General features: G+C 35.3%; 1 long non-coding RNA gene across 1 annotated transcript in view; it reads left to right on the top strand.

Moving 5' to 3' along the window:
- Positions 1–24,102, top strand: part of LOC144246118 (uncharacterized) — a 90,085-nt gene that overhangs the window by 49,041 nt on the left and 16,942 nt on the right. The gene's annotated exons all lie outside the window — the stretch shown is intronic.

Here is a 24,102-nt window from a genome sequence, read left to right as displayed (position 1 = left end):
TTCAGGTAAAAACACAATCTAATTCTGGAATTAGTTCTTTTACCTAATATTTTCTCAATGTGGGTTTTTCTGTTCTTCAGATATCTTCATTTAATTTCATGAAAGATTTGGAAACACAGTTATATAGAATATTGACTGATATTTCAGTTCTAATAATGAAAATTATAAAACTCTCTTTTTCTTCCCTCTTGAGGAAAGGTGCCCAAATCCCATTTTCAAACTGAATTCTTTCAGGTTTTACCTGCCACCTTCTCCCCTTTGACTTGGAAAAACATATCTCTGGTAGCAGTACAAACTATATTTTTTGAATCTTTTATTTTTCCCTCCATTTTGTAACCTTCTCATTCCTCTCTTCATACAGCTCTACTAAGGACCATATATTTGTTATCGTTTAAGACAGAAAGCAGTGTTCAGAGTTGCCTGGCAGCAAGTTTGTAATATTCTCAGTAATTAGGTCGTGGGAACTGGGAGACAGAAGAAATGGATCTTTGCAGCCCAGAGGGAAATCTGCTAGGGCCTGACTGATTCCAAAGTTTTGGCATGGAAAACTTGTCATTTGATGATTAGTTTCTGAACCTCTCTTATATCAAATAGTGTTATTTGTTCATGAAACATGCTACAATGGTCTCTCCCCAAGGCTCACTAGAACAAACTATGTGGCAACAGAAAGTTGCTGGGAGTATCAGTAATTGCAGTCAATATGATTTAACGGGTAACACAGTTTAGAAATTCTTTGCCTAACTACATTTGTCCTGTTCATAGAAGTGGAGCAGAAAGCCTCTAATCAATATGTATATGTATACACACAACAGATATATATTTCTAAACATTATTTGTAGTGTATTATATGCAAAATAAATGTTGAGATATTTGTTTGAAATATAGAATAGATCTGGAAGCTGGACATATGTGTTTTATAAATTTATATATTAATATAATCTTAGTGATCTTCCACACTAAGGAATTCTGTGTGGTGGTGCATGTTTTAATAGGATTTCACAATGTTTTGTTTTAAGGGTTAGGCATTTAATGTTAGGTGGTTTCAGCTGGTATGTTCCTTGTACCCCTATTCCTTCCCCTCACAATGGTTTCTCGCAGGTTGTTTATCCCTAAATTTTCCCCCTGTCCCTCAAAGTGCCAATCTCCCTGTTCCTCCCCTCCTTCCCTTCAATGGTTCTATCAATCCAAACTGTGCTGCCCACCTCCCCTGCCTGTCATTGTAGCCACCCCCATTTGGTTCTGAAAAGTTCCCTGTTGCCCCTTCCCCAGCACCCCATTGGGTTGCTAAGCCTGCTCCCTCCCCTGTGCTGCATTGGATTATCCCAGTTGTGTTCTCCTCCCCTAATGCTTCCCCAATGGATGTAAGCCATTTCCACCCCTCATACCCTCCCCTCTTTATAATGTGCTGCTGCCCTCATTCCTGTGCCTTACTTGTGCCTGAACCCTCCTAGCTAATAAATTACCTTGGAATTCTCACAAGTGGCCCCTGTCTGTTTCTTTATTCAGTCCATCGTTTCTGCTGGGGAGCTGTGATTCCCACGCCACAGCCAGGCACAGGGAGCTGCCAGCCCCTGTGGGCACTGCCACCCTACGGGACTTGGAAAGAATCTGGGAGCAGCCGCTCCTGTGGTGCCCTCCGGCCATCAGGACCATACTAGCCAGAGACCTCCACTCTGGCCTCAACCAGGCAGAGACAAGTCTGCTCCTTCTTTTGAACAGACTTCAGAAAGGCAAAAATAACTTGAAAATTATTTCAAAGGATTACTTGGGCACAAATTGATAACTGGAATAGGACATCATTGAATACTTCTTTGAGATTGCTGCACATTGCTACATAACAATAGTATATTATATTGTAAATAAAGGCAACATAAAGCATTTTCACTGCTGGTATATTCTAAACCAGAACATTTTCAAGTAATTCAAAATATCATAAGACTTTCAAACTTATCTACATAAATTGAAGGACAAAGTTTAAAAATTTAACTATGCTGCAAATTCATTTGTATAATTTGCTTCTTTCAGATTAACACAGTAGGAAGTTTTCAAAAATTCCTACATTGGTTAGGTTTCATATTAATTAGCAGAAGGGTGAGGCAAGGATTCCAGAGTATGAGCATAGAATGATAGAACAAGCCATGAAAATACAGTGATAATATGATAACCAAGGCTGAGTAAACTTGGGTGCCACATGTGAATATGAAATAATTTCTACAGCTCAGCAGAGTACAGACTGGATACTATCTTACAAGCTTATCTCAAACCATTCTGTTACTGTCTCAGCAAGAGATTAAGGTCTGCAACAATATCTTTCTGCATTAAGAATATGAATGATGGTGTTAAAAGATAACAAGAATGATTAACCTATGTGCCAAAAAATAAAAAAAATGTCATTAGGAGCTGGAAAACTGTTTAAAGATGCTAGGAAACCACCTAGAAAACAAAGTAGGAACAAACTGTGGCATTATTGCACATTCTGTCACAGACCACTAAAAACAGGGGCAAAGGGGGCACAAGTAGATTTTGTCTGTTAATGCTCCCAGTAAAGGAAATTATTTCTGCTAAGAACTTAATTCTGTGGCATCTGGTTCATAAGTAATAATAAAATACAATAGTAATCACAATAAGGTGAAAGCTGAAAAACTTTCATAAGTTGTAGCAAAGAAAGATCATGATGTCTGAAAGCATTATATGCCTTAGCATATTTAAGGTCTGATTTCAGAGATACAAGACTTCATTGGCCTTCAAAATAATAAGGAAATATCTCAATTGCTTTAAATTATCATAACTGTTGAAGTAATTGAAGAAATATTAGTTTATATCAGCACAGGTTATGTCACTTTATTCTATGTCAGTTCAAGACTATTATTAGGTAACTAACATCACAGATGTAACAGCAGTAATAAAAATATTGACTGTATTGATCTTATATCCTGATATTATCAGATTGAATTGAAGAAGAAGAGATAAAGGAAAAAAATCTTTTGTAAAATCAAAGAGTTATAGAATCATTAAGGTTGGAAAGAACCTCCAAAGCCATTGAGTTCAAAGTCCATCTAATGCCAGGTCCAGTTATTTCATGAATACTTCCTTGAATACTTCCGGGAGTGGTGACTCCACCACTTCTCTGGTCAGCCTGCTGCAGTGCTTAACTACCCATTCAATTAAGAAATTCTTCTTGATACCCAACCTGAATTTCTTCTGGTAAAGCTTCAAGCCACTTCCTCTCGTCCTGTCACTGGTTGCCTGTGAGAAGAATCTGACTCCCACTTGTCAATAGTCTCCTTTCTGGTAGCTGTAGAGACTGATAAGATCTTCCCTGAGCCTCCTTTCCTCCAGGCTAAACAACCCCAGCTCACTTATCCTCTTATCTATGCTTTCAGACTTTGATTCTGTCATGTTAATGAATGATCCCATATTAATCTGTTAGGTTGTTACAGAGGTAAATGAATCTGGGGAACATTAAAACTCTTCACACACTTCCAAATATCATCCTAGAATGGAATTATGAGTCTTCATGTTTAGGATGCCAGTGTGGATTGTCTGAAAATGAATGTAAAACAAATCATAACATGACCTAGCAAATATCCTTCTTGTCAAGGAAGATGTAACAAGTAAATTACCTGACACACTATGTAAAGTAAATTTCTGGGCTGTAGATATCTCTCTTCTACTACAGCTGAGTATTAAAAACATAATACTGTAGTGCTCCTAAATAGGTATAGATATACAACATAGATATACAACTATTTACAAATCTTCAACATTTCTAATATATTAACTATTCACATTCATATTCACAGTTACAAACCTTTTCTCTGTAATAATAGCTAACATTTAATATGTAATATTATTGCTGTTATATATATGACTTGGAAGGATGTAAAATAGATTACTAGGTTTTATAAAATACGAGGTGATCGAATCAAATTTGTCTGTAATGATTTAGGAGGCACTTGTATTATGTAGCTAAATTTATAGAAAATATGGTTCAGACAGGCAGGCAAATACAAGAGATTTCCCATGATATTTTTTGTGTGGTAAGAATTTAGTCGTGGGGAGGTTACTGGTGTGGTTTCTATGAGAAGTTATCAGAAGCTTTCCCCACATCCAGAAGAGCCATTGCCACCCAGTTCCAGGATGGACCCACCACTAGTCAAGGCCAAGCCCAAGCCCATCAGCAATTGCTGTGTCTGGACAATAATGTGCTTAAGAAGAATAAAAAAAGTGCTGCAAAATAGCAGGACAGAGGAGTAAGAATATATGAGAGAAACATCTATAAAGACACTGAGGTCAGTGAAAAAGGAGGGGCAGGATATGTTCCAAGTACTGGAGCTGAGATTATCCTGCAGCCTGTGATGCAACCCATGGTGAGACAGCTGTGTCCCTGCATCCCATGGAGTTCTACTGTGGGGCAGAAATCCACTTGCAGCCCCTGGAGGACCCCATGGCAAGGCAGGGAAATGCCTGAGGGCAATTCTGACCCTGTGGGAAGCCTGCACTGGAGCAGGACTTCTGGCCTGGTGGAGCAGGTTTGATGGCAGCACTTGTGACCTCATGGGGTTCCCACACTAGTCTGTTCCTGAAAGACTACACCCGGTGGGAGGTATCCATGCTAGAGCAATTCATCAAGAAGTACAGGCTGTGGGGACAGCTCACACTGGAGTAGTTCTTGGAGGACTGTCTGCTGTGGGAAGGACCCCTTACTGAAGTAGAAGAAGAGTTTGAGGAGTACGGAGTCCTCCCTGGGAGGAGGAGTGGCAGCATGTGATGAACTAGCCAAACCACCTTTCCCCATCCCCCTGTGCTGCTGGGGAGAGAAGGAAGAGAATTTAGTTAAGCTCGGAAGGGAGGAGCAGAAAGATGTTCTAAAATTTGATTTCATTTCTCATTACTCTACTCTGATTTGATTGGTAATAAATTCAAATTGTTTCCCCAAGCTGAGTGAGTTTTGCCCATGTTGATAATCAGTGAGTTATGTCTCCTTGTCTTTAACCCATGACCCTGTCATATTTTCTTGTCCAGCAGAGGGATAGTGATAGAGTAGATTAGGTAGGCAACAGCATCCAGCCAACATCAAACCACCACACCTCTTCAGAATATTTTGCTTAAATGCCAAACTAATTTTTTCTGTTCATGTAACATTAAAAAAGGTGATATCTGATAGGACTAGGAAGCAACTTTTTAATTGATGGGATGACAGTTACCGTGTGCACAAAGAAAAATGGTTTATTGCATAAACAAGATCATCAGAATTTATGTGGAATAAACAGCCTATTTTAAGTACTTCTTAAAATAGGACATGGTGAACATTAAATAATGAATTCTTGTTTTTACCATCATTTTAATTAGATAACATCTGGGTGGATATTTTTCATATTCAAATGGATTTTCTTGCAGGTTCTCTTATGAGTGAAGATTAATGCTATAAATTTTGGGACATGTAGAAGTTTATTGTACAGCCAGGATAAGACAAGATAAGCTGTTTTATTAGAACTAGTTACCAATTTCCTGATTGTCAGAAGTCTAGTGTAAAGTGAAAAAGAAACCCACAGAGTTATACTTTTTCATAACAGAGATAAAAATCAGAAAGTACCTAACTGAAAACTGATGATTCTGTCTCATTGGCTGTGAAGTCTCCATTTTTTTCTGGTTCTGAGCTATTCTACTGATACACACCTGCTGAACAAGTAAAAAAAATTCTAATTTCGCATCTTGTAGTAAAATTTCATATAAATATCTGGTTTTATGTTTTACATTAACTTGTATTCTTTGTAACTTTTCAAAGTACCTTCATTATTACATACCCCTTAAAACATTAACCATTAAAAAAAAAATCAAACAAGGTAACATCAGTGTAGTAAGGAGGGCAAGGCAACAGTAGAATTTCTACCATATTTTATCTCACAGCTAGCTCATCAATATTAATTTTGTTACCTAACACAGACTGGAATGATTTCGCATTAGTTGCTTAGATGTTTCCAAGGGCTCTGAAAGAAAGTTCTATGGGAAAAATATATATGAAAGCAAAAATCAGAAAAGCAGAATAATTAGTAGATAAAACTTCAGCTGAATAACATTGAAATTGTGGTGCTTGCAATGCTAATATGTTTTGCAGAATTATCCTGCTATTCACATGGCACATTTTCTCCTGGGTTATCATTTCCATAGTGATACTCACTTCTAGGGTAATCACAACATACTTTAGGACTCAGTTGTTCAGGCAAAATTGTCATGAAAGACCTGTCAGAAATAGTTCTGTTCTCCCTGACATTTTTACCAGGAGAAGTATATAGGGCCTGATTCCAGTTTACTTTAATTACTTTAAATATACAGGTTTTCACTGATTCTGTATTTTGAAATTATATTGCTGTTCTTCAACTATATATGATAGACTAGGCAGGTGTCTTACAAACTAGATTTCACTGAGTCATTTACTCATCATGCAATATCTCCTGAATGTACTTACCTTGTAAGTTTTGTGTCTTTCATACACAAATCTATGTCTCATAATGTAATGCTGAAACATAGTTGATGACAAAATACCTAGTACTTTTATCTAATGATGTCCATGTTTAAACTTAGAAAAGTTAATTCCAAGTAAGCTCATCCATAACAAGAAAATTAAACAAAGGAGACATTTTTAAAAAAACAACATATTTTCCCATGCAATTATTTATTTAGAATATTATTATTTATTTAAATCAATATATTTTCAAGCTGTAAATTAAATGTTTATTACCTTTAATTGATAAGAGTTCCAAATGGAATGCAAATGAATATGGCTCCTGTGAAAATGGATCTGTTTTACCCACACCTATAGCAGCAATTTTCATGAATATAATTTATCATCTGTCAGCATAATATACTATATACAAACTGGGAGGTGACACCCTAGCAAAGTTCTTTTTCAGATATAAACTAATGCATTACAAACTGTCAATCTAGGTCACAAAACTAAACATTTGAAGACAAGCATGTAAAATATTTCTCTGCGGAGATATTTTTATTTTGAAGAGTACCTTCCCTATATCTGATTCTCTTTATTAACTTGCTCTCTTTTAAACTCATTTTCATTTTACACTGTATAATGGAGAAAATAGGTGTAATTTTAGGTCATTTTAAGTCATTGTCAAAGTCCTATTTATTTACCAGAAGACAGAATATAAGTGAAGAAATACGTATGTTTCTATATGCTTATAGGTACCAACAGGAAAAAAAATTGTTTTTATAAATTAAATATTAAAGCTTTAATTATTTTAGAAATTAAATACTTTATTTTAATCTTAATTATCAAATTATATTGGCAAAACGAGCTAATCAAATAATCTATAACCATGTTTTATTGTATGTGTCATAAGTTACAATGCTTTTATCATTTCACAATATTTAACCTGGATATTTAGCTACAAGTATAACTGCCACTACACTCACACCTTTAAAGTAATAAGTACCTGGAAACAGAATTTTTTCCAACCTCAAAACTGGCATACAGTATCCCACAAAATTTAACTTTTTTCTTTGTTATTCTTGAGGCATTCATTGAGGAAAATATATTCCGTAGTCTTTTTTCATACCATAATTATTTTTCTTTCTAAGAGACTCTGAATTGTTTTAACACAATATCTTTTATCTGGTTCTATCTGCTATATATCCTTTATACCTCAAGAAACAACATTATAGGCTACAAAGAAGTTAAGAGACAGTATTAGCACTACAAGTATAAATTAAAGAGTAATAATGGTATAGTCTATATTCTCATCCCTTCTGAGCATCACTCACTATTTTGAGAGTAAAATTTGGTTTTGAATAGAGTAAAAGAATACCCGAGAACTGGACACTCCTTGCTTAGTGCAGGGTCTATTTACTTCCTTTCTGTATTTATGCTTTTCCACCAAGGAAAAGCTTTAATTTAACTAACTCATAGGAAAAGACAACTTTTAACAAATTTGACCTAGTGTTTTTCATGAGAGCAGATATACAAAGCCAACTATTAAAATATGGTGTATACCTATTTTGACTTTATTTGGATACTCATGCCAAAATAATGGACTTTTTTTCATAAGTTTTCATCAGAAAATATTGTGTTGTCAAGTTTTCACAGAAAGTGAAAGGGATTTTTCTTGACTAGCTACCCTATTAGATGAACTTTACATTACTGCCTTCCCATATTCCAGGCTGCATTGGCTCTGGCAGTTAGCAGACTCCTGTCAGTGATCTTGTGTGTTTCATTCATGTTAGTGCCTAAATCAAGGTTATTGTCTTTTCTATAGCAATTTATATTATTCCCACTTCTTTTTGCATCATATTTCCAGTATTTTGTTACTTGTAGCAAAAAAAAAAAAAAAGAAAAAAAGAAAACAAACAAACAAAACAAAAAACAACTTTTAAGGTTCTTTGATGTATTGTTGCCATTGCCTTACTTGTTCCAGCAGATACCAGCAGATTTTTTTCTGTATAAGAATAGAGGAATAAATAGGCAAGACAGTGTTCACAATACCCAGCTATCTCATCTGCTGACTGACCTCGTGATAGGTGAAAAAAAGATATTTGCACTGGCAGTTTCCTGGTGGTGAGTGAAGACAACACCTCTGGGTGGTTGGCAGGGTTGGTCTGTTAACTCCCACGTGCAGGCAGGGTGGCCAATGTCCCACATGGTGAACCACAAAATGGCTTGTAGATCAGGGCAGGCAGTGTGTTCGCCCTTCTTGAGTTCTAAAAAGACATATGCTTTCCAAGGTTTAGGAAAAACTAAACCTTCTCTGAGGAATACTAAGCCTAACTTTGATTATGAATGTCAGAAGTAGAAGGAATGCATAGGATAATTTGAAAAAAAAAATCTCATTGACTATAGAATGTTTTGTACTTGCTAAGAATGTCCTTATCCAGGTTTGCCTAGGTTTCATCTGGAGTTCTGCTGTGGGGTTGCTTAAAATTAATCAAGTCTAAAATATTTTGAAAAGGTTTTATGATTCAAATAATAGCAAATAAACATTTTAAAATCCACAGAAAGTTTCTGACGAGCTTTATTCTTGAATGCCCAGTAGAGTTGTTTATTTCTCCAAGAGTTTTTAGCCAAGCAAAATCTGCTGTTAATGGAAAGACACAAGACATAATTCCCTAATACAATTGTTTTACTGGTTCATTATTCATTTATACTTGCTTTTCTGGTTGGGGTAAAAATTCAGGGATGGTGCCAACATTTTAGATCTACAATAATTTTGCTTAGTGAATACCCCCTGAAAAGAGACTTTGGCCATGAACACTAATGGAAAATTATGCTTTGGCACTGACTCACCCTTGTTCATTGATACTGATCTAGAAAGAAATTCTTACCTTTTCTAAGTTTATCTTTACCTGCCCACATGGTGTAAATGCATCTTGATAATTAGTCTTCCTTAATTAATCTTTTAAAATAACTTAATCTTTTTTTTCTACATCTATAGCTATGTTATAATTTCACATATCACCCTGGATCCCAAGAGATATGACAGTTTAGAACAGTTAATGGTCTATTTCGTAATTATCGGGAAACGAATACTGTGTATGTTGGCACACTGCAATAAATTTAAATACCCAGAAGCTAGGAAGCCCATATGTTTGAGTTTTCTATTTGGAGGTGTATCCTGGTAGAATTTCTTACATTTCATAATTTATCTCAAAGTTCTGATTTTATAGGTAGATTAGAAACAATGCATTTAACTTTGTCTCAGCATATGTTCACTTCAAAACACTTCACTTTTGTTTAGTCTCCACCCCTTCCTCACTTTCCCTCTCTTCAGTTTGCAAAGAGGATGGCCCCTGAGTGTGGAAGATGTAGCACAACTTTAGCACATGTTCACGGAGCAGCCGGGCACTGAGCACATGCAGACAGCTGTGAGTTCATAGAAATGAATTGTACATAAATCAAGTCAGATACAGAGATTCAAGTTACATTGCAAATTCGATGCTTGAAAACTCAAAATATTGGAGACTGTATTTGTTGGTTTGGCAAGAGTTTGGGTCTGCTGTCACAGGAGCAGAAGATGAATGCGAGTGTAAATTGTCTGAGATGGAGTTTGGTTTTCACCATGAAGTTTCGTCTGCTTGAGTAGCTGTAAATGTTCTTTGGGGGACACAATAACAAAGCATAGTGTCTGCTTCCAGGTCTCCTCTCTGTCTTAATAAAACCTCTACAACAAATATCCTTCCCCAGTATTTGCACATTTTATTTATTTTCTAAAGCTCAGAAGTATAGTAGTGCTGGTAAATATGCTGCAATCACTGCATACCAAGGACAAAATTGTGTAAGTGTGCTAATTAGAAATTCAAAACAAGTGATTCACATGTGAGGTAAGATTTTCTTCCCCAAAGAATTAGCACTATTATCCAGTTAAGTAGAGGGAAGATTTATTTGGACCTACATAGACAAAACAACTTTCAACTAATGTCTTCATCATACATGTTCTGAAAGCAAGTTTAATGTTGTGTGTGAACTAAATAAGGAGATATAGTGAGGTTTTTATCTAAGAAATAAATAAAAGAACAAAGAAACTATTTAAATGTTCAGTGAATGTCACCTCATGTCCATACCTCTACCATGATTTATATTGTACTAGAGAAACAAAACCATACAAATCATGAAATACAAGTTTCTGTTCATACCATGCAAAGTACTAAAAGAATGAAAAGTATTAAATTTCATTAATATTAGCATACACCATACGAGAAAAAACCTACAGCTGTTAAGAAATTCTTTGTTCTGGGAGATACTTTTGTCTATTACTTCCTCATTCTATTGTTTGAATGGATAAAATATTCTAATATTATTTTTATTTTAGACTGATGTGTAATGTTGGTTAAGCTTATAATTAGTCTTCATTTTGCTATCAAATTACAGCACAGTAAACTGACTAAAACTGATATTTTTTTCTGTATGAAGAGAAAAACCTGTGCTGAATCTGATTAAATAAAATACAAACCAAAATAAATGAGGAAAATACTCTATGATGCTAGACAGTCCCCTCCATACAGTTTGAATTTAACCAATTTCTTACTTCACTATTACAGAGCTTTACATTCAATTTCAGTTTTATTTTATGCATGCTAACATTTTATTTGTCCTAGCTGGTTTATATTAAGATTAAAGTCATTGTGTCAGCTCCATAAAGATGTAGGAACCTCAAAGGGTATGGGATTCCCTGCGTTGCAGGGATATCTGATTTGAGTGAGAGTATTGGGCGAGTAATTTACTCACTAGGAAACAGAAACAAGAGATAGGAAAAGTACTAAGTAAATACACATAAAGAGTCAGGAGATAACACTGAGAATAACAAAGATAAGAGCTCCCATGCCACCAATGGCTGAGCCACTGACACAGTCCCTCAATGTCCCCATGAAGAAGCTCAAACATAACTTTGTAACTGATAGGAAGGGGGAAGTTAGATTACAATAGGACTCATGGGAATGAATAAACTTTTTGTGGGATATAGCAAGGCCTGGTGGATTATCCAAACCTTGGTAGAGGATGTTTTAAAAGGAATGTGGAAATGTGCAAAACAACTGTGGGGTGCTTAGAGGAAGAACCCAAAGTGGGGAAATGGAGGGAGAAGTTTGGATCAGGGAGGAGCAACAGAGAAGTGGGGAGAGGGAATTAAAATATCACTTTCTTCCTATTTACTATGTGATTTAGCCCCTGTGGGGGCTGTGGATGATTTAATCGCTGTGGTTCAGTTCACTATTCTGTGTGTGGGTATGTAAACTTCAAAGTGGGTAAACTGGTTATGTAGAAGACAACACTCAAACTCAGGCTGCAGGGAAATACCTGCTCTGGCATATAAAGCATGTCCTTCACTGACTGTGGTGTTCCCTCTGCTGCTTCTCACCCTCTCTGTTCTTTCTTCTGCCTGCCTGTCATTTTTTGCCCTGTCTCTGACACGTTTTTCCTGAGGTGCCGTCAGCTGTTTGAGTGGCTCAGCCGTGTCCTGTGGTGTCCACTGGAATGGGCTGGAGCTGCCCCTGTCTGCCATGGGACAGCCCCAGCTTCTCCTCCCTGAGGGGTCCCTCAGCTCCAGCTGCTAGCACCTTGCTACATATTGCCAGCAAACCTGCCTAGTTTATAGCAGGTGAATACAAGTCTCATTCCTGAATCAGATGGCCCATGTATTGGAATAACAGAATGTGTAACACTTTTTAAGGAAAGCTGCAACATTTTAGCCAAGACACATAATGAAACTTATCTAACATAATTTATGTAGTGCCGCATGAAATAGAGGCATTTCAAAGCAATATTTAAAAAGCTCATTCTGTGTTCAAATTCAAAAGATAAATGATGAGTAAAATAGTCACATTGCAAGATATAAGTTATTTGTAAAGTACTATGTGATTTAATCCATAGGGATGAAAATGCTTTTACATGCTCATGCTTGGGAATTTCCGGTCAAGAAGAGATGCAGCTGTGCTCTCATTTCTCAAAAGTGAGAGCCTGACTGCTGTTTTCTTACCCCTTGTAGCTTGGGACAAAATCAAAACAAGGAGATGCTCCGCATATCCTGCTCAAAAGGAAGCATATCCTTCTCCTCAAAAGAAATTCATATTACTGTGTACCTCATGGCCAAGATAAAATACTGAGATGTTGTATGATAGAGGAAAATATTTTGATGACAGAAACAAAGTATTTTCAAAGTCCTTTATGAATGGTTATCTCTTTTTGAGCTAACTGAAAAGTGAAGGGAGAAAGGAAGCATTTGTTTCCCAAAAGTAAGCACCTACCTGTAGCTCCAAATAAGACTCATGACATTATAGCTCCAGGTACAAAGAGCTCTAGGATTTAATTGCTGAGTTATTCCATAGAAACTGTAAGGTTGGTTCAGTTAATTTCCTCAAAAAAAAAAAAAAAGAAAAGAAGGAAAAAAGAGAGGCTACATTAGTGCACTTGTGACACAATAAGGAAATCTGCCTCCTGTGTCTCAGCAGCCCCTCTGGGGCACTCCTGTGGGTGCCCACACATGTAGGTAGGTCCTCTGGGCTTCTCTTCAAGCTTTCTGTGCCACTGCATTGCCAAGAGTGGAAAGAGAGGAGAGCCTGTGATGATACAAGCAGGATTAATTTATCTCTAGAATGATGAGGTAACTGAGCTTCTTCTACTCATTTCTATTGAAGTAAAATAACATTCTCACCATGGGTCATGGGTGTGCACAATCAATATCATCACTATTATGCTTTTGTCCATTTTTAAGAATATTTTTGAATATTTTTACATTTGCTATGCAAGAATTTATTTTCTTTTCTCATTTATTTCTAATGAAGCTATCAAAAGAAAGGCTGTTACTTTTTCTTTTGAGGACAAGTTTGGATTTTGTTGAGAAATATTAATAGGTTATTATCTGTAAAATAGTGTAAAAGTAAAGATTATGCAGAATTGCCAAATTATATAAAAAATTTCTTAAACCTCTATTTTATGAGCTTACTTTTAAAACTACTTTTTCTTGGAGTATAGAGAGCAATAGTGAAGAAATGTTCATTCAGTACAAGTTTTCTTTAACACTCATCAATATTCCTCAAAAATAACAGAGTTAGCCATAACTTTGAAGGAAGTCAATATGATAAAAAACAAAGATTCACACACCTGGTTAGGGAATGTGTTGACTGAAACAGAATGCCTATGAAATTCAGAAGAGCCTAGAATTTTCTTTTTTTAAGATAATTGATTAATATTCTAAACTGTGAATAAGAGTGTATCGTCAACATTTTATTTATGTTTGCTACCTTTGAAATGATACAATTATGAAAATAAGCATAAGCATTTTTGTCACTAATATTAAAGCAGTAAGCAACCAAAAGCTAGGACCTCCTATTTCTGTCCATCTAATAATTGTGGCTCTCACTAATGACAACTCATAAATAAATGATTATTTTTATTTTAAAAATTGCTATTTTCAGTTACTTATTCAAAACTGAGTATTACATGTTACAGGACATTTTCACAGTCCTTAAGTAACTGCACTGCTGGGTTGCATTACCCTTGACATTCACCTAATTATTTGCTGGAAATGTACACAAACAGTCAAAATATTTAGGTTTGGGCTTTAAATCAGTAGAGTTTCTGAAATTTGCAATTTTTAATTTCTTAGCTGACATGCTTGATACAGTGACTCACCCCCTACTGCAATGGTGTGATAGAGAAAAGTAATAAAGCAAGAGACAACTGATGGAACATTTCTTTCCATTCCAAACAAGGGATCTTGGCTGATATCTAAGGGTGCATTTCCAGAATTTATAAAATAGTTTGGAAGATCCTTATAACACAAAATGTCAAATACATATAATTTAAAAATGTGAGGAAAATACATAAAATCTGATAACTAATTATAACCTTTCAAAGGTGAATTTAAAAAGAAGCATATAAGTATGGTACTCTTGTCAGTCTAAGTATTTCCTAGTTACCTACACTTAACACTGATAAAAATTTGTAAGAGCAAAGCATTTAATGAAAGAATATTCAACAAAATTATTAATGGAATGTCTACTAGTATAATGAAAGGTAATTTGAGAGCTTTACAACAAACTTAAGATCTTTAAAGCAAATTTTCATCCTTCATTCAAATGACATTTATTTCCTTTTTCTGATATCTCTAGGCAAAGAAATTATATTTATAGTATTTTTGTTAAATAAACCATGCCTAATAAAAAACACAGGAAAAAATTAAGTTCTACTAAAAGAAAGGAAAACTCCATAGCAGAGCCTAAAAAAGAAAATCCATTTAAATGTTTGTTTGTGTTTCATGATTATCATTAGACTGGATGGTCATCTGCTTACTTTAGAAGACTACTGCAAATTCAGGTACTGAGTCATTTTGTTTGTTGTTTTGTAATTTTTCAGTCTTACGTATTTTTCTCTTTGGTTCTATTTTATATTTGAGATAATTTCAGAATTATGTGTCCTGAAACAGGACATGTACAGGCTTGGGCCAAGACTCTGCCCTGATACGAAGCCACAACCAATGCAGAAGTTTCCAGATGCTCTGAAATTACTGTTCATGTGTGTTATCCTGTATGCTGTGGCATCAATATACAAGACTTGCTGTAAAAAATTCCCCAAGAAAAGAAGCTGTGTGCTCCAGTCCTGCTGAATTCAGTGACTTCAAGTTTTGAATTCAGTGGATGATTGCTCAAGACCCTGTGACTATGAAACAAATGCAGTGTACACATATCTCTTTTTAAAAATCTGTTACACAGAGTCTGTTGGGGAAGATTAAACAGGAAAGCCTTATAAATATTTGGCTTGGCAAAAGATTTTGAGACTCTGGAAACTAAAAGGGATATTGAAATGAAAGCAAGCTTTGAGATAGCAAGCCTTAGTTACTGAACAACTGGAAAACAATGGTATGGCTGGCTGAAGGTAATCCCTTTTGATGAAAAAATACCCCCTTCTTGCAAACAGGTCCAAGGTTCAGAGCAGACCCTACTAGCTTGGCAGTAGGGGTCCAAAGAGTAGTTTTTAGGGTTTAAAATGTAACACAGTATGGTCATGCCATGATTCTTATAGGCTGTATGTAAATACTATAGGATATGTATCTTGTACTAGATTGGTTAGTGAAAATTAGAATACATAGCACAGAATAAGATTTATTGTATTGTAATGGGAACTTCCCTCTCTTGCTCTCTTACTCTCTTGCTCTTGCTCTTGCCTCTCTCTCTCTTGCTCTTTTGGGCCTGCTCCAAGCTGCAGCTGGCAGCTCTAAGCAGGGCCCCTGCACCCCCTGCACCCAAGCTCTTTATCATAAACCCCGTTTCCAAGACCTGACTTCAGAGATCTCCCATCTCCATCCATCCTGACCATCCTACCAACCAACTCTCCTACAAGAGTCAACAATATTTTATCGACATTCATTCCACTTCTTGTAAATTCCACTCTTAAAAGTAAATCATAATACAGATTAGCTACATATCAATTTAACTGAAGCTGGAAGAATTTGATGGAGTATCCACTTGGTAGTACTATAGTAGATATACATGTCACAGTCAGGCAAATATTTATCTGCAAATAGAAGTTCTCAGGAGAAAAGTTATTAAGTGAGTTTTCAGTGTTTAACTCCTTTTTAACACAGATTTTCCTCCCCTTTTATTCTCCATAAATAGATTGTAATGCAAAACATTAATTTTTAAATTTTGACAAATGTCTCTCTTTTCATCTTCCAGTTTTCTTTATGTTCAGACAGCACAAAGAAATAAAATCTAGCTGAAAAAATGAGTAGTTAAATTGGAGGTAACAAATTCCTTTCTAAAATGGGAAATAAATCTGAATAGATAAATGGATAAGGAGTGGATAAATCTGTCATTATTCAAGGATGGTTCCACCACAGGTTACTGTAGTATTTTCTCTTTATACTTTTAACTTGTGTATTGCCAGCTCTTTATGATCATAAAATGGTAAGTTCTTTAATTTCAGAATATAGCGATATTTTATTGTTATACTTACTTTTCAATGAGTAGTGAGTCTAATTATCCAGATAGTATATGTATAGACCACTTGTGTATTTTACAGCTTCAAGCTATTTCTTATTCTAGTGTGTAGTATGTTTTATTATATTGCACATAATTATTATGTAGCCAATATTCAGTTATAACAGTGACTGTGTGCTGCAGAGTGGGGAAGGTTATCCTCATCTACTCTGCCCTATTGAGGTCATATCTGAAGTGCTGTGTTCAGCTCTGAGCTCCCCACTCCAAGAAAAACAAGGAACTATTGGAAAAGGTGATTAGTGTGACTGTAGCATCTCTCCCAGGAAAAAAGACTGAGAGAGATGGGCTTGTTTAGCCTGAAGAGGAGCAGATATTATCAATACTAAGAAATATATTGAGGACAGGTGTAAAGAAAGTGGGGCCAGACTCTTTTCATGGCACTCCTGCCCAGGGGCAGGACAAGGGGCAAAAGCACAAACAGAAACAGAGGAGGTTTCCTCATATTCATATTTCCCATATGAATATGAGGAAAAATGTCTTTATATTGAGGGTGACAGAGCATTGGAACAGGCTGCCCATAGAGGTTGTGGAGTCTTCTCTGGAGATATTCAAACAAGCCTGGATGTGATTCCATAATATCTGCTTTAGGTGTACCTGCTTTACTGGAGGTTGGATTAGATGATCTCATGAGGCCATTTCCAGCTGCAATCATTCTGTCATTCTGTGATTCTGTGATAAATGTACATCAAATTGTTGTCATCTGTAATTTATCAGACCTAGTGAGTCAATAAACTTGAATACTGTAAAGCAAAAAATCTTGTAGAAGAGTAGGATAATAACAGTTTTACTTAGATTAAAAAGCTGCACACTTTATAGGATTAGATGCTTCTAATGTAACATTTTGCATAGGGTATGTATTTCTTAATTCCACTCTTTTGTGTAAAACAGTAACAAATCATCTATTTAAGTTTCTTATTCCAATTTTTAAATATTACTGGACTCTTCAGCATCTACTTATCTGCTGTTCTAAAATATCTGGAGTCAGTCTTGCTGTCAAGACTGTTCATGCATTTTATATTAATGGCCACTGAACAAAACCAGAAATGACCTTGGGACTCCCAAAACTAGTGAATAATTAATTTATTTTAAATAACTAATTGAAATAAAAAGTGAGAATCAGCAGAATGGATTTGCTTTTACTTACAAAAAGGAAAATGTTTAAGGATAAAATAGAGAAAATGCTAATAATAATGTCAGTTGGAGCAAGATAAGAACATGTCAAAAAAATTCCTAGGAGACAGACTGCTGGGAGAGGAACAGCTCATAAAATCATTTATTAAATTGAAAGTAAGAGCAAATATAAGTAATTAATCATTGCAGGGTAAACAGAACCATGAACATTGCATTTAGCAAAACATCATGACTGAAAAACCATATTAAGGTGTATTTTGTGTCTATAAATAAAAGACAAATAAGACTACTATTGTGTTATAATCTTTCATGAGGTATGAACAGATAATATAGGTAAAACAGAATACATTTCAATCAGGACTGCTCTGAGTCAGTGTGGTGGATTGACTTTGGGTGGGCAGGTGGGCACCAAATGCATATCAAAATCTTCTATCACCCCTATCACTTCTTAATAGGTTGTGGAGGAAGAAGATTGAAAAAATAATAACCCCCCCTATTTCTAGTCCTAAATTAAATACAGCAAAATGTTAGGTTAACTGGCATTACTGATCCTAGTTTCTAAATTAAGTATTTAACTGAATCTCTAATATTTCCCAATGTGAACATTACTGATTAGCAAGATTTTTTGGGCTGATGCAAGATTTTATTTTTAAGTTTCCTATGTACTACCAGCTGACACACATTTGTTTGAGTTTCCCTTTTAAAAAGAACTTGTAGGGAAATTACCATATCCTAAAATGCTATGGCTGCCTGACAATCAGCATTAGGAAATTCATTGTTTTCAAGATAAAAATATGACTAACAAATTTCAGGCTAGAATTAAGAAAATTAGATGCTATAAGTTTGGATAGAAAGATATTAAGCAACATAATATTTAGGTCCTCTGCAGTCTTTCCTCCTGATAGCTTTTTAATTAGATGATCATCCTTACCAGATTTAAAATATTCACTGCGGAGGCTGCTCTCACAGTACTCAGTGCAGTAGACACTGAGGTTTTAATGCCATCTGAGTAGTTCCTCACATAGAGAGCTGGGAATGTTGAGGAGGCTGTGAGCCAGCAGTTGCAAAGTTTACAAAATTTGTTGCAACCTGGCTTTGAGTGTCATGGGAGTTAGTGTGCTGTATACTTACAGGTTTGATAACATCATTCCCCTGCACTGTCCCAGAATGGACTGGAAATGACAGTACGTTGTGACAATCATGAAAATACCAATTCTATTGCATAGCTTTTAGACCTAAATAAACTGAAAAGTGTTTCCAGAGTACCTCTTCAAAGCAGGCACAACTGTTAAACTATGAAATATATATTATACTGTATTTTATACTGTATATACATATATATATAAAATACTGTTTCAATAGTTGTATTCTTAAGAATAACTCTCTGAGAAGAAATATGTGAAATTCTTGCAGCAGGTTTAAACTATTAATGCCACAAACCCATGGCACTGCAAAGGTTAATAAAATAAATTAAGATTGTTTACATCCTTGTTTCCAGTGAACCAGTTTCTCAAAATTCTCAATTGTGAAGGTTCATCAGAATGATAAATTGTTCATTGTTATGTCAGCATGGGGTATTATGCAAGGAAACACAATGTTCTTTTTTAATGGTGTGTAACAACAGGTTATCCCAAGAAATATGCATCAAGTCAAATAATTTTAAAAATTCATGGTTCACTGAAAGTAGTGGTTAAAAATATACCCATTTCCTTTCATAAAGTAAAAAGAACTAAAGGAGTTTAATTTTAAAACATTAATTTTTTCTTGTCTCTGCCAGTAGAAATTTTCTGCACTGGATTAGGAAAATCAGTATTTGATCTGTGTTTTGTATTCATATTTCAAAGATTTTTTTCATTAGATTGGTTTGCTTTCTATTTCAGGATTTCATGTCGATTAAAGAAGCTCTCTGTGTGTATTTTTACACCTTATTAAGTCTGATTTTGGATGGTTTTGGAATCATTCACTCAAGAATATATTGATGCCTGTGATATAGATGGCTTAATATATCTATAACCATAAGGATATTCCATTGACCATACAAAATAAATCCCAAGCAGTTAATAAAGGGTTTCACATAGAGAGACATATTTTCATGTAGGAATTAATTTCTTGTTCAACAACTTAGTGTCAATAAATTTCTGAATTTCTTTCTATGATGTAACCTGTTTGTTTTAAATTCTAGCTAAAGAAGGGGAAGATAAGAAATTTTAATTTATGTTGATGTTAATAGTTACCCTTCAAGGATTATCTAATACACTGTAACAGTATCACTAGTCATATTTCCTGTAACAATTGTCATATGACTTTACATGTGAGCTCCATGTGTGTTTACCGTCCAAGAACAAAGAGCAGAGTTAGCAAAGTGCTGAGCAGAAGCAAATATATCCAACCTTAGCATTATTTGCTAACATAGAGATTAGTGATAAGTGCTGTGTTAGCAATTTTTCACACATATGTGGAGCATGGACTGAACACGACCCTGTCTGCCTATGAAATTTAACAGTTACCACCACTAAATGTTATTACTCTTTGGAAACTTTCCATCAGCCACAGACATCTGTTCTTTAAAGGAATGTAGCAGAAGGGCATGTTCATCAGTTACAAGGAGAAAAAGAAGAATGAACTTGATGATATTTGCTCATAAATTTCACAGATACTTGTTCACAGCAGAGGAGTAATAAGATTTCAGAATGCTGCTTGCTACTGTACATAACAGATTTTCTTTTATGTGGATTCTTCTACAAATACATTTTTTTCTTTCTATTCTCTTTGAATCTACTCTTTGTTCTCACGGACAAATCTTCCATCATCCTACTCAAATGGAAAGTCCAGTTAAATAGTTTGGTTTTAATTACATTTACACTATGTGGTTCTTCATAACTCATTGTTCCTTAGTGTATAGCCTTCATTATGTAATGTACTTCTACAAAAAAAGGATAAAATTAGAAAAACTAAGAGACAAAATGAGTTATTTGTAGTGAAAGGAAGAGATAAAAAGAATCTTTTATGACTATACTATAAAAAAAAGTAAAATATATAGGTTAATTACTTATGGGAAAGAGAATGAATTATGATTTAAACAAAGGACGTTTGAGTAGAATTTGCTTCAGTCTTTAAGAATTTAATTGTGTCCAAACATATTACAAGACTAATCTTAGCACAAAAATAGGACTGTAGGCCAGACAATGAAAAGAAGACACTGAATAGAACTTTAGTTCGTCTTCAGTGTTTGGTGAACTGAGAATCTAATGGAATCCACCCTACTTTAAAAGTGTTGAAGTGATCTGAACTTCTAATCATGCCTGAGTCTTTCATTCTGAAATTCACACTTAAAATTGGAAAGAGACAAAAAAAATAGAAGACAAAAAGAAAAAAAAATAGAGTGGTTTTTTCTGTCTGTGGAGCAGAACAGTATTTAATTATTAAAAAATAAAATTAATTAATAATAATAACTAGAAGTGGTAAAAAGCACCTTGTATTGATCAATAACATGTCATATCAATCCATTTTCTTTTTTTAATGCTAATAGTGCAGTGAATAAGGGGAAAGAAAAGACTACAATATTTACGAAGGCCATAGTAAGACTTGGGGACTATATAACACACACTTATGAGCAACTTCACAAAGTATGGTTCACATTTTCTTGGTACAAAATTGGTGTACAGTTGGATGAAAACCTACATTTAATATTTAGTATTATTGATTCACTGTCTCTTGGAAGAATTTCAAGTGAGGCACAATTTTCTATGACTGATTTTATTGATATTTTAGTTCATTATTTAGATGATAACAATGTGTACAGACGGTGTTAGATAAGAGGGGTTATGAGTGCTTTGGAAGATCAGAATTCAGTGCGATTTGGAGAAAATGGAAAACTGACCTGAAATCATCTATAAAAACAAAGTATAAATGTCATAAATAAGAAGCATAAATAAAATGTGCACAAATATGAAATTAAATTGTCTAGGCTATAATGCTGCTAAAAATAATGTACAGCTGCAGTGGAAGCACAAATTAGACAAGACTTTATGTATTTCTGAGTTAAAAAAAAAAGGCAGTTACATTCCAAGATTCACTTAGAGTTGAAAAGGATTTTTGCATCATATATGGAGGATAACATTTCCCTTTCCATTTGCTCACTGGCACTGTACAGAAAGGAATTCTTATTTATGTTGGGCATATCACATGTATTCTAAATAAGCAAATGGGACATGCCCTCTCATGCCTGGGACTCTCTGGAAGAGAGAATGTACAAATTGAGATAAAAATGGGAGCATAAGAATAACCTTCCTAAATCATAGAATCATTGAACAGTTTGGCCTGGAAGGAACCTTAAAGATCATCTAATTCCAACCCCCCTGCCAAGATCTAGGACATCTTCCATTAGACCAATTTTCTTAAAGCCCCATCCAGCCTGGCCTTGAACACTTCCAGGGATGAGACATCCAATTTCTCTGGGCTAGCTGTTTTAGTGTCTTACCAACCACACAGTAAAGATTTTCTTTCTAATATGTCATCTCATCTTACTCAGGTTAAAGCCATTCCCTCTCGGTCTATTCCTACATGCCCTTGTAAGCAGTCCCACTCCAGATTTCTTCCAGGCTTCCTCTGGATACTGGAAGTCTTCAAACAGGTCACGCTGGATCCTTCAGCTCTCCAGGTTCAACAGCCTCAGCTTTCTCAGCTTGATCTCATAGGAAACATGGCCTCTCCCTGCCTCTAATAAATTTGGTGACCCTCCTCTGGACTTACTCCAAAGATTGATGTCCTTCCTGTGCTTGGGACCCCAGAGCTGGGTGTGGTACTGCGGGTGGGGTCTCACCTGGGAGGAGTAGAGAGGCAGAATCACGTCCCTGCACGTCACATTTGTTTTGATGCAGCCAGGACACAATTGGCTTTCTGGGCTGCAACAGCACATTTCCACTTCATGTCCAGCCTCCCATCCACCAGCACCCTCGAGTTCTTCAAGGCAGGGCTATTCTCAGTTTATTCCCCACCTTGTATTGACACCAGGGGTTACCTTGACCCAGGTCTTGCACTTGGCCTTGTTGCTGTAATGTAAGCTGTCTTTCAAAGGAGATGTCTTTGCAGAAAGAGATACTAGCTTGCTAAATTAAGAAAAATTATTTCAGTTTGTTAGTAAGAGGAAATGGTCTAATTGTAATGTAGGTCCAGAGCGCAGTAGGCTACATGACATTGCAGAGAAATGTTCTTAGATAGAACTTTAAGGGAAGATTAATTGAATGCTCTCAAGTTTGATTCTGAATATAAGCAATCTTGCTTTAGTGAAAAGGGATTGACTACATGGTTTTCTGGGATTTTCCCTAGAAGTTTCTTCTTCTAATTCTGTAATAAAATTATGCTTATTGTTTTAGCACTTCATAACACTTGGGAGGCTAAAAAATTGCACAGGAACCCTGTTGTGAGCCTTAACTTTTATTAATGTGATTTATAATTATTTATATATACAGAAATATGCTTTGATGTAAAAAATAAGAAGTGTTTCTTTATATTAATTGTTAATAATATTTTGTTCCCCCAAATGTATTTTGTTATGGGATTGGTAGCTCTAAGATCCTTTGGTACTTTTATGAGTTTTGCAAAATTTTGTTATTGTTAAAAGTTATGAGTTGATTTAGAGATAAAAGGTGAGAATTCAACTACTCATCATTTTGAAAACCTAAAGTTTCAGCTTACATCAATTATTTCCTATCTTAATTTTGAATTGTGCTTTTTAAAAAAATATCTCAATAAAATGAATTCATATATTGTCATACAGAATCTAATTCCTGTTATAGGTATTTTAGATAATTCTAATTTTTTTGGTAGTTGTTTTATTATGTCCTTCAAAACCAAAAATATTTGCAATCTGTTTATTTTTGATGCATTAACTACTCACTGATGAATAGGTAAATTACTTAAAAAATAATACCTTCAGGAGTACACATTATTTCAATTTACCAATGATCAATACTGGAAATCACTAACACACTATAAAATAATATATTCTTTAAAATGGAATTATTTCCTTCCATTTACTGTTTTATGATATTGTGGAGGCCAGACTACTGGCAGAGGCACGAGTTATGATATTATAGGTGAGAGAACAAAACCCCTGACAGCACAGCTTTGACACTGTTACTCATCACACTCTCCACAGTTTATGTTAAATGAGTGACTAAAATGCTCCCAAGGGAACTCTGAACATTGCAAGCTTCCTTGGCAACCAAAAGTGCCTACAGAGAGCCCTGCCCATCACATTTTATTGCCTTTCTCTTTTCATGTCATCTTGTTGCTCTAAAGCCCCAGTGCAGTGTTCTTCCTGCAGGGGCATTTTGCAGTTCACAGATAATACAGGGCTTTGTGCAGCTCACTGCTGCCTTCTCCCTCCCATTCCTGTCTTCTGGATTGTTTTAATTCACAGATTTCATATGAAATCTTCATCTTATGTGACAAATGCTGCTAAAA

Source organism: Lonchura striata, chromosome 4 (genome assembly GCF_050655825.1).
Source record: "Lonchura striata isolate lonStrDom1 chromosome 4, ASM5065582v1, whole genome shotgun sequence".
Classification (NCBI taxonomy): domain Eukaryota; kingdom Metazoa; phylum Chordata; class Aves; order Passeriformes; family Estrildidae; genus Lonchura; species Lonchura striata.
The sequence above is the reverse complement of the archived record's forward strand: the minus strand, read 5'-3'. Positions and strand labels throughout refer to the sequence as shown.